This window comes from Mirounga angustirostris, unplaced genomic scaffold (assembly GCF_029215605.1).
Source record: "Mirounga angustirostris isolate CCGP_5_RB_7025 unplaced genomic scaffold, mMirAng1.0.hap1 SCAF_7, whole genome shotgun sequence".
In the NCBI taxonomy this organism is placed as follows: Eukaryota; Metazoa; Chordata; class Mammalia; order Carnivora; family Phocidae; genus Mirounga; species Mirounga angustirostris.
This window is the reverse complement of record NW_026991715.1, coordinates 90,079,023-90,094,978: the sequence shown is the minus strand read 5'-3', so window position 1 is coordinate 90,094,978 and position 15,956 is coordinate 90,079,023. Positions and strand designations below refer to the sequence as shown.

The following is a 15,956-nucleotide window of genomic DNA, read 5'->3' as shown; positions in this document are numbered from 1 at the left end:
TCAGAAGGAACCAACCTTGCTGATGCCTTGATCTTGGACTTCCAGCCTCCAGAACTGTCGGTTCTGTGAGACAACACATTTCTGTCACTTAGGCCACCCAGTTTGTTGCTCTTTGTCACTAGGCAGCCCCAGGAAACGAATACAATTGGGGGGAGTGGGGGACAAACAAAACATTAGCAAAGCAGGGGGAAAGGTAAGTGGGAGGCAAGAGGGAGTGGCAGAGACTCTGGCAAACTGGAGAGACCATGAGCTGGTGAAAGGGGCCTCCAGTTGCTTACTGCCACATAGGACTGAAAGCCTGGTGTAATTGGAGCTTCAGACTTTTTAAGGAACCCGGGAATCTAGATTTAGATTTTTATGTGAAATCAGTTCATCTTTTAATGTTGGCTAAATGATACAAAACAAAAATCTGTGGGACAGAATTGGCCTGCAGGCTGCCAGGGTGTGACTCTGGGTGGGGAGCGGAGATTGACAAACTGGAGCCACTGCCCAGATCTGGGCTATGGTTGTTTTTATAAATAAAGTTTACTGGAACACAAACATGCCCGTTCATTTACATACTGACTGCGGCCGGGCCGCTTTCACGCTGTAACGGCAGAGTTAAGAAGGTGCGAGAGAGACTGTATGGTCCACAAAGCCTGAAATACTTGCTCTCTGGTCCTTTACACAAGAAGTCTGTCAACCCCTGGCTTAGAGGATAAATCCAAACCGGTTGGTGTAAAACCATGCCCTTCCTTGTCGGTCACTCACGCAGCCTGCCTCCCCACGGTTCATACACACTGTCCAGGAGCACCGAACTTCTTTAGTTGCCAGATGGGTCCCCACAGGGGCAGTGCGCTTGTCCACGCCGTCTGCGTCCATCCCTGACGGCCGCTCTCCCCTTATCTGCCTCAGAGCAGGGGCTGGTCTTCCAGGCTCAGCTCCGAGGCTGCCTGGAGGCACTCTTTCCATGCTCCGTCACACAGACTCTGCAACCCTCTTGTTCTCACTTGCTGCGCTCTGCGTCCTCAGGAGACCACAGGCATCTTGGGGGGCCGGGCCTGCCCCGGTGGCAGCCTTGAGTACTGTGGGCTCAGCCCCAGCCTGTCCCATTGGCCAGGGGTTCAGGGGAAAAGAGAAAAGGAGCAAAGGAACAGAGGTGCCAGAGATGGCTCATCTGCAGGAACCGCACCTTCCCGGGCACTCCCGCACCCCTTGGGTGCCCCCCCACCCCACCCCACAAGGGAGCTGAGCTCCTGGTGTCCTCTCCCCCCTCTCACACTGCAAAATCTCTCACCAGACAAAGGAGTTTGTGCTCTGCCAGCTGTAACCCCCAGCGCACCTCCACCATAGTGAGAGACACTAAGCCTGGATGAGCGTGTCCTCCCTACGGGTGCTCATTTGTTAGTTCGTTTGTTCGTTCATTCATTCATTTACTTGATACCTTTTCATGCAGACCCAAGCCGGTAAAAAACAATGTTCTGGAATAGTAGGAAAGCAAATATGATTAAGAAGTGGCCCCGGAATGGACTAGATTGTACTCCCATTTCTCCCTCCGCCCTGTCTCCACCAACAAGCTCCCCGAGAGCTGAGTGCATCTCCTGACCCCTCAGCTTGGGGCTTGGCCAATGGGACTTGCCGTGCCCAATGGCAGATGGGTGGAAGTGACAGCTCAGAAGGCGCCGTGTGTTTCCTCCTTGTTTTGCTGTACATCTCTGTCCCTGCCTGGGAAAAGCCCAGTCGGCTGGCTTGCTGGTCCAAGGGGATGAGAGACACATAAGCAGAGCCACCCCAGCCAACACGGATGCCCAGCGAGACACAGAGGTGACCCAGCAGCCAACTGCTCAGCTGAACCCAAGCTGATCCCCAGATGCATGAGTGACGATAAAGAAGTGTTGCTTTCAGCCACTGAGTCTTGGAGCGATTGTTACATGCAATTGGTAATCCAAACTGTCCTGTCCTCTAGATGTCTCCACTAGTAGAGGAAATAAACCAAGTCCCCAGGGTAACCGGCATATAAGGCAGGTGGGCCAACTGTTTTCTGTTTGGCACCTACGGTAGGCAGCATAATGGCCCCCCAGTGATGTCCACAGTCTAACCCCCAGAACTCAGGAATATCTTAGATTACTCAGCAGAGAGAATTAAGGTTATAGATGAAATTAAGGCTGATAATCAACTGATCTTAAAATAAGATTATCCTGAATTCTTTGGATGGGCCCAAAGTAATCACAGGGGCCTTAAATGGGAGAGAGAGGAGGGCAGAGGATGAGAACCAGAGAGATGGTAACGTGAGGCTGGCACCAACGCTGGCTTTGGAGATGGAGGAAGAGACCATGAGCCAAGGAATGCAGGCAGACTCTAGAAGCTGGTAAAGGCAAGGAAACAGATTCTCGCCCAGAACCTCCTGGAAGGAATGCAGCCCTGACACGTGAGACTCATTTTGGACTTCTGACCCCCAGAACTGTAAGAGAATAAATGTGGGTTATTCTAAGTCACCAAGTTGGTGGTAATCAGAAAGCAATACAGCACCCTCCTCCACCTCCCACCCCCACTCTGCCCCTTTCTCTCTCAGCTCTGTGTGTGGGAAGCTAACGCTCTCACGGCTGCACACCCAGGCTCCCTGGACCTCAGGCTCCCAAATGAGGACATTGCAGGGACACTGGAGGGTGGAAGGAGCAGGAGTAGTATCTCTTCCCTTCCTCTCTCCCTGCCTCTGATGGGGGCTGTATCCTGAGCAACTACGGATGGCCCTTCCCTGCAGGAGCTCTGCCCAGCTCTGGTCACACTGCTCCTCCCTCCCCCTCCTCTGCTGGGGGAACAGTGGTTTCCCACATGGCTTGTCGCTGGTGCTTCCCCACCCATCGTGCCTTCCCTTCTAACCCTGCCTGCATCTCTGCAAACGAAGCCCTCATTAAATTCTTCTCAGAGTCCTAGCCCTCTGTCTCCTGCCGGAAACCTGCCTGATAACATAGGGTATGAGCATCAAAAAAGATATCAGTTGATTTCTATGGGGAGGTTGAGGGAGCACTTCAGGAAGGAGAGTACCGGATATTGCATTTGCAGGGTCTGCACGGGTAGGAATGGGAGACGGGGATGCTGGAACCAGGAAAGGGTTTTGAGCCAGACACAGGAGGTTTGGATTCTTGACCCTCTCCCCATAATTTTGTGTGAGCGGAGGCGACTCACCTGACTTCTCTGAGAGCTTGTTTGCCTGTCCCTAGAAGGGGCGGTGATGTGTACAGCTCAGAGGCTGAATGAGGAGCGCAGGGTTGGCATGTGTTGGGAGCACAATAAATGGTAGCTATTAGGCCCATGGGGGCATTCCAGGGATGAAGCAGCACCAGCAAGACAGGATGTGCCTCGGGAAGAGCCAGCAGCCAGAGGGCCTAGAACAGGAAGACCTGGCTCTAGAAAGGTACATGGGGATCAGGGTCCGGGAGGCATTTAGAATCGGGGCCAAAACTTTAGATTCAATTCAGTTGGCAATGAGCAGCTGTGAGCAGGGAATGACACAAGCTCTCAGTGATGCAGGAAGGAAATAAAGAGAGTGAGAGAGAGACAGGACAGACAGAGAGAGACAGAGACAGAGAGGATTTAGAAGGTAGGACCTTTGGCAACTTCTTTGGAGAATTTTTCAAAGCCATCTATGTCTTCTTTTCTTTGTGCACAAAGGAGAAATGGAGCTAAACAGGACTCCAGAAGCATTGTATTAACAACTTGGGGCCTGAGAGCGATTGTTTCCTTGGGTAATATGTCTTCCAGTTAGAATTCTTGCCAGCCTAGTATTTGGGAGTGGGCTGGGAACAGGCAGGGCCTCCATGTTGAGTGCTCTGACTACAGGGCACTCCTGTAGACCCCGTAGAGCTGTACCAGGAGACCCGGGAGCAGGACTCATGCGGCACCTGACGGACGTCCCTCTTCTACCTGGAGCCCCCACCTCCTTCCCTCTGGGCATGGAGGTGGGGTGTACAGCCAGCCTTCAGGACCCTGCTAACTAATGGTGCCTCCTGTTTTTCCCTTTGACAGGAAAAGGAGGAAAAACCTGAGCCAGTCAACAAAGTTGCACAGGGTCACCTGGTAACTAAGGCTAGTGGAAACTGTCCCATCACTTGAGAGTCATGGTATACACCAAAGGTGCAAGAGAAAAGCACTATTCTATTTACCCAGCTACTCAGAGCCTGGCTTGCACAGAGGGGCCAGTCTCCTCTCATAGTCCATTTATCCTGTTATTGATCTTGTCTACAATACCAGTCATACATGACTTTGGCATCTTGTAAAATGTTGTCATTGTTATTTCCTTAAAGTGACTTCTTTGGAATACTTACTATATTCATCCATACTTTTTTGTTTGCAAGAGTCAGAAACCCAATTCAAACCAACTCAAGAAGACGAGGGAACTAGGAAGTCTAAGGGTATGAGCTGCAGCATCAGGCATGGCTGGATCCAGGCATAAAAACACTGTCACTAGGATTCTGCTCCTCTCCCCCAACCCAGGTCTGTTTCCTCTGCATTGGCTTTATTTTTTCATCAGCCTCCTTCTCTGAAGTGGTCCCCAGGAGCTCCAGATTTGTTTTCTATAGGCCGACTACCCCAGAGGAAAGAGGGGACTCCATTTTTCATGGATGTAATAAATGACCCAGAATGGAGTCCTCTTGTCTTGTCCAGGGTCATGTGACCACCCTGACATCATTATGTCAGGCATGGCAGGCTTTGGGTGGACAAGCCTTGGCCAGGTAGATGCCTGTCCCAAGTGGCCATCTCCTGAGAGGGGTGGTTCCACAGGAAAAGTATCCAGGCAAAGAGATTGAAGAGGAGGGTGGATATTGGGTTGGCCGGTAGAACAGGGGCCACCATATGTTCATTCCTAATTTTCTTTTTCAATAGCCTAATGTGCCTTCTAACACAAGAATGTATGTGCTAACAAATCTACATGTACAATGATTCACCACTAGAAGCATAAATTGGCTAGCTAAGTTGGTTGTATTCTTGCTCACATTTTTTGGGAGCCAGGGTCTGGGAAAAAGTCATGATATGGACCTTTAAGGAGCCTGGGCAGGAACAGCTGGACCCTTCTGCTTAATGCAGTTGTCCCCAGAGCGACAGGAAGCCGTGGCTGAGCAAACCAAGAAGACCCAGCCTTTCACTTACAGAGGGAGTAACAGAGCCAAGAGCTCAGGCCCAGGCAGGTCTTGAGACAGCGCTCTCTCTCTCTCTCTCTCTCAAGGAACTGGGAAGAGGCTATTACAGTGTTAGCTGGGTCCTTAAACAGGGGGTCTTGCCATATTACTCAGAATCTTTCAGTTACAAGCAACAGAAACTAAATTCAGACACGCTAAAGCAAAATAGAAATAATAAAATTCTCATTCACAATACACACACCACGACAATAATAGTAATTAATAGATTATATAATTTTAAACATAATCATATCATTATATAATCTAATTATTATTAATATCATTATAAATAAGATTATTTCCTGACTCCTACCATTTCAGGCACCCCTGGATCCAGGCGCTCAACAAGTGCTCAGGAAGTTGTAAGTCCCCATCTCTGGACACTTTCCTCAGTCACTGACTTCCCTGTCAAGTCCTGGGCAGCAGCAGGTTTACCTCCGCTCCGCTGGCCCAACCGAAAGAGGACCCCTCCCCACAGTCCCAGGATTGGCCTTGATAGACTTTGGTCTTCCAGTTTATCTCTCAACTACTCTGGTAACCAAGGCAATGCGGTATGCGGATGGCCAGGCCTGGGGCCCGCACCGCCCTACCCCCTCACAGGGATCAGCTCCTTCCAGACCTCAAGGACTCAGCAAGGGGAGGGGCCGGCCCGCAGAGGGGGATGATGCCTGCAGGAACAAACAACAGCTGTCCCTCACTCAGGGAGGGGGACGGTGGGGGAGCGTTGGAAGGACAGGAGCCGGCTGAGTGCCAAGCAGGAGAAGAAGGCTGTTGCAGGGGGAGGAGTCCGAGAGTGAGGAACGGCGGGGGGGGGGGGGCGCGGGCGGGTAGAGCCGGCTGGGAAGCAGGTGTGGGGTCAGAGTGGCAGGGGTCCCGGGCAGCAGAGCCGCTGGGCGGCCCTGAAGGCGGGGTAGAGAGCTAGACAGAAGCTGGGGTCGAAGGCCCAGGGAGCAGTTTGCAGCTAGGGAGCAGCCCTGTCCTCTCCAGCTTGGAGTCCGACCCGCCCTAGCTGGCGGACATGCCCTTCGCGCCTGAGGATCTTTGCTGCTGGGAAGCTTCTAGTCGCTGTCTTTCTGGGGTTGCCCCAGACGGCCAGGGGCGAAGGAGGACACTCCTAGCAGAAGCCATCGGAGCTGCCACTCTGAAGTCCCCCCCGAAGGGCTTCCTGGAGTCAGGAGGGTGTCGTTCTGAGTGCAGACGTGGTGTGAGGGGGACGGGAGCTCCATTTTCTAACCAAGGCCAAGGACAGGCCCGTGGTGTTTTCACTGGGCTCTGGCACAGAGTCTGGTTCATGGATGGGCTTCAGGAAATGTCTGTGGAATTAAGGCAGCAATTTGGTGGAAGTGGGTCTCACTGCCCACAGGGAGAGGAGCTGCGTTAGTCCATCCCACCTATATCTGGCTGGGTGACCTTCACTTAGTCACCGACCCTCTCTGGGCCCCCAGGTTCCTCATCGGTCAAATGAAGGGGTTGGAGCAGCGGGGCCCCAGGTCCCATCCAGCTCTAACAGGCTTTGGCGCGCCCCGCCGGCCACACGGGCTCCATCCCTTCCCTCTGGAGGCCCAGCTCCCCTGCGGGCCTTCCTGGTGCCCCTGGCGGAGCAGGCCTGGGCCAGCCGGGGCAGGGGGAAGAGGCGTGCAAGGCGCTGTAATTATTGTAAAGAGGAGAGTTTAAGTGTTCAGTTTTATGAGCTAGCCGGCCCTCTCTGTCAGCAGAAAGCCGTGCAGCTCCCCGGGTGAGAGTTAATTTCCTCCGTGGCTCGTTTCCTCGCCCGCCGTCATTTTTCTCTGCTGCTTTATGGCTTTTGCAGCCGTTCGGAGCAGTGTGAGGTGGCGGTAGCTCCCCACGCTGGAGCGGGAAGCCCCCCGAGCCCCCTTCCCGAGCTGGACCCAAGGGCAGCCTGGCCCTGCCGTGGCCAATGGGGCCGGTGACCCCTGCGCTGGAAGCGACTTGGGGACAGCAGGCTGGGAGGGCGAGAGGAGCAATGAGGTTGGGCCAGGCTGTCCCCAGTCAGGCCGTGGCCCCTGGCACTTCCTTGACAGGCTTGCAAGGAACAAGTCTAAATTAAATGGTGGTCAGGCCAGCCTTGTAGAGGTCCCAGGCACCTTAATTAAACAGTGCACGAATTTGCCCTGTGGCTCATAGAGAGCAAGGGCGCAGGAACGCACCACTTTTGGCCTCAGACAGACCTGGGTCCAAATCCCAGCCCCCACAGCTTTCTCACCTGGCCAAGTGACTTTCCCCCCAGGCTTGCTTTCCTGAGCCACGCTGTCACTCAGAATGATTTTCCCGCCTCCTCTGTGAGCTGTGCGGAAGCCGGTCCCAGCGAGCCACCAGACGACCTCTAAAAGACGCCGTAGGTCCCCAAGACCAGGAGCAGCCTCTCACCCATTAGGCCTGGCCATGCACATGATATAAGGACCCGCAAAACAGCCTTGCAAAGTAAGGATTGTTGGTCCCACTTCAGGCTGAGGGACCTGAAGTTCTGGGAGGCGAAGCAGATGACAAGCAGTCCCGAGGTGGATGTCCTTAGATGCAAAGCCAAAGTGGAGTCCCTTTTCCAGGCTGTAGCCTGGCAGTTCTGAGCCCCCATCCCCTGATCGCCCATCTCTGCATGGCTCTAAAGAGTAAGGACAAAAAAGTCAACGGAGGCAGCTTGGTGTGCTGTGGACCCAGACCTGGGCTTGAACCCGCTATGCCACTTGTGACCTTGAACAAAGCATGCATTCTCTCATCCACCAAATGCGGACAGCAGCTACTTCGTGGGGCACTTGCAGGGGATTGAATTAAAGGAGGGGAGTCCTGTAGATGGGTGCACACACAGTGAGAATGTTGTGGTGATATCCCACCCAGGCCCAGAGGGGCGGGGAACTGGGAGACCCAGGTTCTCTTTTGGATTCTGTCTCCATCTCTTGTTCTAACTTGAGCATGTAGCTGCCCACCCCAGTGAACCTCCTTCAGGCTGCAGACCCCTGAGAGACTTCATTAAGTTGTGGATCCTCTGCCCAGAAAACCGCACACACAGGACCCCGCAGATCTGGCAAGTAATTTCAGAGGTTCCTGTCTGTGCATCCTAGGGTAAGACCCCTGAGCGATGGTTCCTCCAGCCCTAACCTTCTATGACTTTGTGTGGGGCCTGGAGTGCGTTTCACGTGGTTACTCTTACCCTTTCTGAACCCGGCAGCACCTGGATTCAGAGATTGGCCCCTGCCTATAGTATCACCTAACTGTATTCTGGGGAGGAAAAGAAGCTGTTATAAAAGTCCAACAAGCCCCACAGTGGCTGGCTGGCTTGGCTTACCTCCCCCACGTTGAGGACATCTGTGGTTTGCCCCCAGAATCCATCCCTTCTTCCTTCTGGAAACCGACCTCCAAACTCCTCTTAGGACTAACCCGTCTTGTATCTCAGCCTATGATTGGTGAGCTGATGCCACACCCACCTTCAGGAGCGGACCACCCGATTGGCCACCCAGCATATCCCCTCCCCCTGGCTGTGGCTATTCGTTCAGAGATGGTCAGGTAACAAAATCAGAGTCAATGAGACACGGGAGTATTCCTAGTTTCTGGGAAAGCAAACCTGGAAGCGAGATCTTCACTCTTCCCCTGAAGGACATGGTATAAGATGAGAATGGCGGCAGCTATCTTGCTACCAGGAGGGCGTAGTGTGGAGCTGCACAGGTGGGGGTGGGGGAAGGCTCTGTGGGGAGCCGGAGGGTGACACTCTCAAGGAGGTCAGACAAGAGAGATGGAGAGAAGCAAGGTCTCTGGTGACATCTTTGGAGTTGCTGGACCAAGCCTCACCTGATGCTAACGTTACCTCCAGACTTCAAAACGGTATAGCTCAATAAACTCCCCTATGACGTAACCAATCAGACCTGAGTTTTCCTGTCACTTGCAACACAAAACGTTCTAACTGCAACTCTCTGCCAGCTGGACAGACTAAGAAAAGATCGGGAAGGAGAGCTCGGGAGTCAGGAAGACAAAATTCTTCCAAAGGATGTGGGAAATCGGAATATCCACCCACCCACCTAGTGCTGGGGAAACTTCAGAAAAAAGCCAGGGCTGAGAGCGTAGATGTATTTTTTGGTATTATTTGTCTGGACAGGAGGAAATGTTGGCTATTTTGAGTCTGATTAATCACCAAGTCCACAAATGTTTTTTGAAAGCCAGTCATATGCAGGACACTGCCCAGCGATGGAAGATACACGTACAAACAGGACAGTCCTCACACCAGGGAGCTGCTGGTCAGGTGAGGAAGACAGGCTCAAACACAGCTCACCGGGGCGCAAGCAGGGCTAGGATAAGTGCCAAGATGGAGATCCAGACCACTGAGCCCTGGGAGCCCTGGGGAGCCCGGGCAGGAAGACAGGACCGAGGAGACAGGAGGCATGGTATCACCTCCACCCGGAGGCCAGCTTTTCCAAATTTACTACAAAGACACCTTAGGGGCTAGCATGGCCCCAAGCACCAGGTACACTGGGGGAGCAGTCCCTCCACATGTAGCCCTATCGAGTTCTCCAGATTCTCTGTTCCCCAAAGTTTGGAATGAGGACCCTGGCTGGTGGGGATTTTAGGAGGTTCTGAGCATGGCACCAGGCCAACTGTCTAAACTGGATGGTGAGAAAGTTGTTCCCTATGCAATCTCTCTAAAACCTCCTATCAGGGACAAAGTCTCGGTTTGGTGCTGGTCTGCCTTTAACACCTCTCTAGCACTTGCTGACCCCTCCTCTTAGCAAAGAGAGGGGGAGAGAGTAGGCCTCAGCCTATTGCCTTCTGCAGGCAACAGGCTTTTGCTCAAATTCCCTCACACTGTTTTGTTTTTGTGGCATTTATTTTAACAGTTGTCTTCTATTTATGGCAAGTGATATTGGCTTTCCATTTATGGCAGTGATAAAAAGCTTTCTCTTACATTTCATTTCTGTAAGTTTTTTAAAGGGGGATGGTTGAAAGAAAAATATTAGCTAGTACAAGTGGGACACAGCTATGACCAGAATTGTGAAGGTGGGATGTGAATGACCCAAGTTTGGGGACTATTCATTGCACAAACACGAACTGCCTAACAGGTGGCCACGTGCTGGGAATACAGCAGGGAACCGAGCTGGCAAAACCCTGGCCTCACAGAGCTTACAGTCTAATGGGGCAGGAGAGAGGTAAACGTGAACAAAATAAATAAAATGCACGGTATGTTAGATGGCGGTCGGTGACCTGCATGAATGCAGAGCAGGGACAGGCCAGCAGGCATCCCCATGTATGCTCAGTCTTGCAGAGCAGCCTGGTCAAGCCACACCGAAAACTTGGCAATGAGTGCAGGCTTGGAGGAAGTAGAACCATGGCTTCGCAGACGCCCAGGGAAGGAGCGCAGCAGGTAAAGGAAACAGAAGGACCCAGCCATGCTGCCGGCCCCTCCTGGCTGAGGCTGGGTTTGGAGACTCCTACTGGTCACAGCGACGTGCCCCAGGAAATCTCACATCCATGCCCTGTCCTCCTTTCTTCAGGATGAAAAAGCGAAAAAGCAAAGGACGGTCTGCAGGGATGAGAGGTGTCGCCTGGAAAGCAGCCCCCCAGGGCACAGCTTGGGGGTCACAGCAGCTTCATCCTGGCCCCACACTGGGCACAGGCGTGGCCCCACACGGAAACCAGGACCCATCATGACAGGGCCCCGAGGGGCTCTGAAATCATTGCCTCCTGAGTCATCAAAGTGCCATTGATTTATGGTCAATAATAGTGTGGGGTGCTAAGTGCACTTTATTATTCCACTTTGTTGAAAATTGGTCATTTATCTGTGGTCCATCTGCAGCCCGGTGGGTAAGAAAGCCGAGAATCTGAACTGTGGTCCCCAATTTACAAGCTGCCTGCTTCTGGGCAGGTTCCTTTATTCTTTTGAGCTTTCATTTTCTTGTGAATCAAATGGGAGTACCACATTCAATGGCCCCTTGGTTTGCTCTTGGCACGTGTAGCCAGTCAATAAAATTGTCCTGTTCCTCCATATACCTAACTCTGCGTTACCCAGAATGCCCCATCTCCTTCCCCGAAAGGGCTCTGGCAGGAGGAGATGGGCAGGAAACCCGTGCACTCATTCGACCAGAATTTATTACTCCACACCAGGCGCTGTCCCAGTCACTGGAGGTACAGCAGCAAACAAAACAAAGACAGTGAAGGTCCTGATCCTATGGGAACGTGTCATCGAAGCAAGACAGGAGCTTTCAGTGAGACAAGGATCACGAAGAATGTTCAGGGGAACCAACTCAGATTGGGTATCCAGGGAAGGTTTTGCAGAAGGGGCAACACTGGGGTGAGAAGTGGTGTGCTCTGTAAAGGTGTGGGGGGAGAGCACTCCAGGCAGAGGGAAGAGCAAAGCAAAGTCCCTGACAGTTGTCTGAGAGACAGAAAGCAAGCCAGCTGCTGGGGAAGTGGGTGCTAGAGAGTTGAGTACAGGAGGAGGAGGGCAGTCAGCCCCTGTGGGGCTTGGGCAAGGGAGAGACCCCGAGCGGTGGCAGTGTGGGGAAGCCTGCCATTCCCATCCGGTGCCCTGGCCTCTTTGAAAGCGTCTCTAGACACCTGGGACTTGACCCATAACCTGCGCTCCCACCCACGGGGCCAGGCCCTGCCTGCTGTCCCCCAGGGCCTCTGGGGTCAATTTAATTTTGACCAGACCCACAGGGCATCCACGTGCTGGCTGAACTTCCCTCCCTGAATGCCAGTTCTCCTCCAGGTTGGAAGAAAGCTGTGTGGTTTAGATGAAGGGAGGGATGAGGAGGAGGGGGAGAGAGCAAAGTGTGTTTGCTGGCACTGGGATCATAGCAGAAGCCAATGCTGGAACCCTTCCCAAGTATTTAGAAATTAAAATAATAAAAGAAAACTGAGCATATGGAGTTTGTAAAGTGCCGTCCATCTTCGAGAAGGGATCCGACTTGCTCAGAATGTGCAGCAGAGCTGTGGGCTGAGGGGATGTGGAGTAAAGATGGACACTCCTCTCTCAGGTGGGGACGAGGGGCAGGGGCACGCACTGCTCCAGGCACACAGAGTGTGGGGATCCCCTTTGGGTTGTACTTTTAAAAGAGGAGAAAGAATGTCCTCTACGTCTCCTCCCTAACTACACGGGAGTCCCCAATCCTCCCCCGCCTAGGGAATGCCCCCTCCACCCAGCTCAACCTCAAACATAGCTTTAAATCTTCCTCTTCTATATCCAACTCCAGAGTGGTCCTGTAGGCTCAACCTCTAAAACACACCCAAATGCCACTGCTTCTCACCCCCTCCCCATCTCCACTCCTGTCCAGCACCCTCCTCTCCCCCAGCTGACAGCAGCCCCCCATGCCTGGTTGCCCAATGCCTCCCTCCCCACCCCACCTCGTCCATCCTGTCCTACCCCAGCCACCAGATGGATCTCTCCAAAAACTTTTCATCCCACGTAGGATAAAAAGCTCAACTCCTCCCTGTGCCCTTCAGGTCCTGCATGACCCAGGCCCTCCCTGCTCCCAATATCACTGGTCTTCTTTCTGTCCCTCAAACAGGCCAATGTCCTTCTTCCCCAGGGCCTTTGCACATGCAACCCCCTCTGCTGAGCACACTCTTCACCCTTTTTAGGACCAGTTCCTCGTTCGGGTCTTAGCCCAAATGCCACCTCATCAGAGAAGCCTTCCCTGGCCACCTCAACTAAAAAAACCACCTTTCCAGTTCCTTTTGACTTCACTCTATTTATTTCATAACTATCACTATCTGAAATTACCTTGTGTGTTTTTCTGTTTGCTTGACTTGCCCCTCTGCCGTGTAAGTGCCGTGAGCCCCGGACCTGTCTGTCCTCTTTCCTGCTGTGCCCTTCATACTTGGAACAGTGCGGGGCCCAGAGCGGGCCCTTCGCAGACATCTACTGAATGGAGACTGAGTGAACGCCAGAGCCACCTGGTGTATTTGGGCATCAACCAGGTGTTTAGGTAGCACCACGTGCAGCCTTGCAATTGCTGAGTGGCAAACATCACTCAGAACTCATGAGGTTCTGGGGGAGCCCACGTGGTCATGAGTCAGGGTACTGTGGAGTGAGCCTATTCGTAGCCAAATCACCAGACAGCATGTGCGGGGGGTTCCCCATCCTGACGGAGCAAGAAACCAGGCAAGAAAACTTGACTTGCCCCTCCTGGAGTTGGGAGCCCACCTGGGAGGCTCAGGTGCCTCCATCCACCCCAGGTGCTCAGGTGTCCCAGCTAAAGAGGTGAGCTGGCTGGAAGGGATAGGCCGCAGGACAAAAGCGGAAGGCAGGTGTCCTGTAAGCCCTCTGGGGTAGGAGACCTGGCCAGCCTGGGGGCCCTGAGGATCCTTGAGGGGTCTTGAGTGCCTTGTCTTGGGTGTGCAGAGGTGGCTGTGTGGACACGTGTAGACACTTGTGGGGGCCCCCAGGGGTGGCTGAGCCCGTGGAGGGGAGGGGAGGGTCCCTTCCCCACAGCCCCTCCCCCTCTACTTCTCCGTCCTCCCCCTCCGTCTGGCTGCTCCTCTCCCGCTCCGCTGCACGCTGGCCTCCGCAAGATGGATTTTCCTGGCTGTGCCAATCTTGCTGCCACCTGTTCGCGCTGTGCTGGAGCCAGCAAAGTGGCTCAGCTTCAAACCCAGAGCAGCTGGCAGAGCGGTTGCCAAGCCTCGCTGTCCCCCTCACTCCCCTCCTCTGTTGCAGCGGCAGCAGCTTGGGCTCCGAGTCATCCTGTCACCTGCTGTCAGCTGGGCAGCCCCTTCTCTTGCTCCCACCACGCCCCCTTCAGCCCCCACCACGCCCCCTCCAGCCCCCACCACGCCCTCTCCAGGCCTCCCCAGCCTTCAGCCCCCATGGCCAGGCTGCAGAGAGGGGCACAGGTCAGGGGCATTCATAGCAGCCCTTGCCACCCTGCCTGCCCCCTACCCACAGCCCAGACTCTCATTCCCCTTCCCCTCCCCCACTTCTCGGGGGCTTCCCCAACTTACTGCTCCCCAGGGCCTCCCCCAGAACTCCAGACAGGAGAACTGAGGCTTGGATCAGTGGCCTGAAAAAGCCAGGAGGTGTCCATCCAGCTCTCCCCGCTGAGCCCATAACAGAGCAGGTGGCCCAGGACACCCCCAGGCAGAGCAAGCTCCAAACCTCCGGGAGTGGGAGAGCTCCGGAAACTTCCTGCAACAGCAATCCAACCCATGCCAGAGGCTCGAGTCCCAGCCCTGCCCCTAATGCTCACTAGCTCCATGACCTTGACAAAGCCCCTCTAAACCTCAGTTTCCTTGGCTGCCAATAGACTAGGTCGGTGCCTGCCCACCCCGCTGTGCCACTGCAAAGAACAAACATAAGACTAGTGCCTTGAACTCCTTCGGGAACAAGACAAGGATATAATTAAACACATGCGTGGGACAGAGAAATGCAAACTGTAAAGTACTGTGCAGCCCAAGGAGCCGTTTTGCTCTTTCTCATGGGATGTGGACCTGCTCCCAGAGAGGCAGTGAGGCCCCATGGCCTGAAAGCAGGCACGCCCGGCCCCCAGGAGAAAGATTCGGGCTGTCTGACTTCAGAAACACTGGCTCCAGCTGAGGGGGCATCTGACGGCTGAGACAGACACATTAGAAGATAGAGCAAGACACAGGCAGACAGACAAATAAACACAGATGAAATAGCCGGGTGGCCGATGGCTCTCCTGATGGGAACGGACAGGCAGCGGTGGCTAGATTCCCATAGCCTGGGGCCTCTCTCTGCTCCACCAGAACCTCTCCCTGCCTGTTGCCCTTGGTCATCAGCTCTCACACACACACCCTAATGCTCATCAGGGAGGGAGGAGGGGGGTGCTCGACGCACCGGAAAAAAATTTCTTTGAAATTGGGCATGGAGCCCAATGCAGGGCCTGAACTCACGACCCCGAGATCAAGACCTGAGCTGAGATCAAGAGTTGGACGTCCAACCAACTGAGCCACCCAGGTGCGCCTGGCCCCCCCAAATTCCAAGATGCTACTGAGGAGGGAAATAGTCTCTGGCAATAGGGGGAAGGGGTGTTCTCTTATGCAGATTACTTGGGTTCTGAGGAGGTGTGCCTTTGTGAGTGATAGTAATAGGAAACTACAGACCATTTCAATTGCAGGAGCAGGTGTGGTGGGTGTTGATCCCTGGGGATGAACCATCAAGGAGAACTGAGGATGTTGGTGGAGAAACTCTAGTGTCTGCTCAGGTTTGTCAAGTGCATCTTTCCCTGGGTGCCCAGAGCTGTTCACCAGTACCTGCAGATGAGCAGAGAGCTCAGGGGCTTCTGACACCATCTGATGGCTGGGGGTGGGCTGGGCTGGGGGCGCTAGCTCCAGCAGGGTGTGGACAGGCGGGGGCTTGGGCTGGCAGCCCTGCTTCCTCTTCACCCCTGCCATGTATCCTCCCACGGCTGCCAGACTGCTCTTTCCAGAATGAGCATTGGATCTGTCCCTCCCCTGCTTATGTCCCCCATGCTACGGCTTCCCATTGCTCATGTAATAAAGTTCAAACCCTACCCATGGCTTACAAGGGCACCAGGGTCTTCCCCGCCTACCTCTCCAACCTCGTGTCCTACTTCTTCCTCACTTACTGCTCTCCATCCACACCAGCATTATTGTTTTTCCAACCTGGCTCCACCTCAGGGCCTTTGCACTTGCTGTGCTCTCTGCCTGGGACCCTTCAGTTGCCAGTTTTACCTTAGTTGCATTCTGATAATTTAGGTCTCAGCCTTACACCATCCCTGTTACTCTCCCCCTCCTTCCTCTGAGTACTATCACATCTCCCTGGGTTTTCCTCATTTGCTTACTGTGTAGCATAGAGCCCTATGTGAAAATATTTCC

At 53.8% G+C, this 15,956-nt stretch overlaps 1 long non-coding RNA gene across 3 annotated transcripts; it reads right to left on the bottom strand.

Moving 5' to 3' along the window:
- Positions 1 to 210: 210 nt before the first annotated feature.
- Positions 211 to 5,802, bottom strand: LOC123861465 (uncharacterized). Of its 3 annotated transcripts, none has more exons than XR_008507962.2 (4): positions 5,470 to 5,802; positions 3,166 to 3,365; positions 1,277 to 2,440; positions 211 to 1,083 (listed from the first exon to the last, which is right to left on the bottom strand). It is a non-coding gene; the product is annotated as an uncharacterized LOC123861465 (long non-coding RNA). The 3 variants fall into 3 exon arrangements; XR_006795027.2 differs by having other exon boundaries at positions 1,277 to 1,460; XR_006795028.3 differs by lacking the exon at positions 3,166 to 3,365 and having other exon boundaries at positions 1,277 to 1,460.
- Positions 5,803 to 15,956: the final 10,154 nt, after the last annotated feature.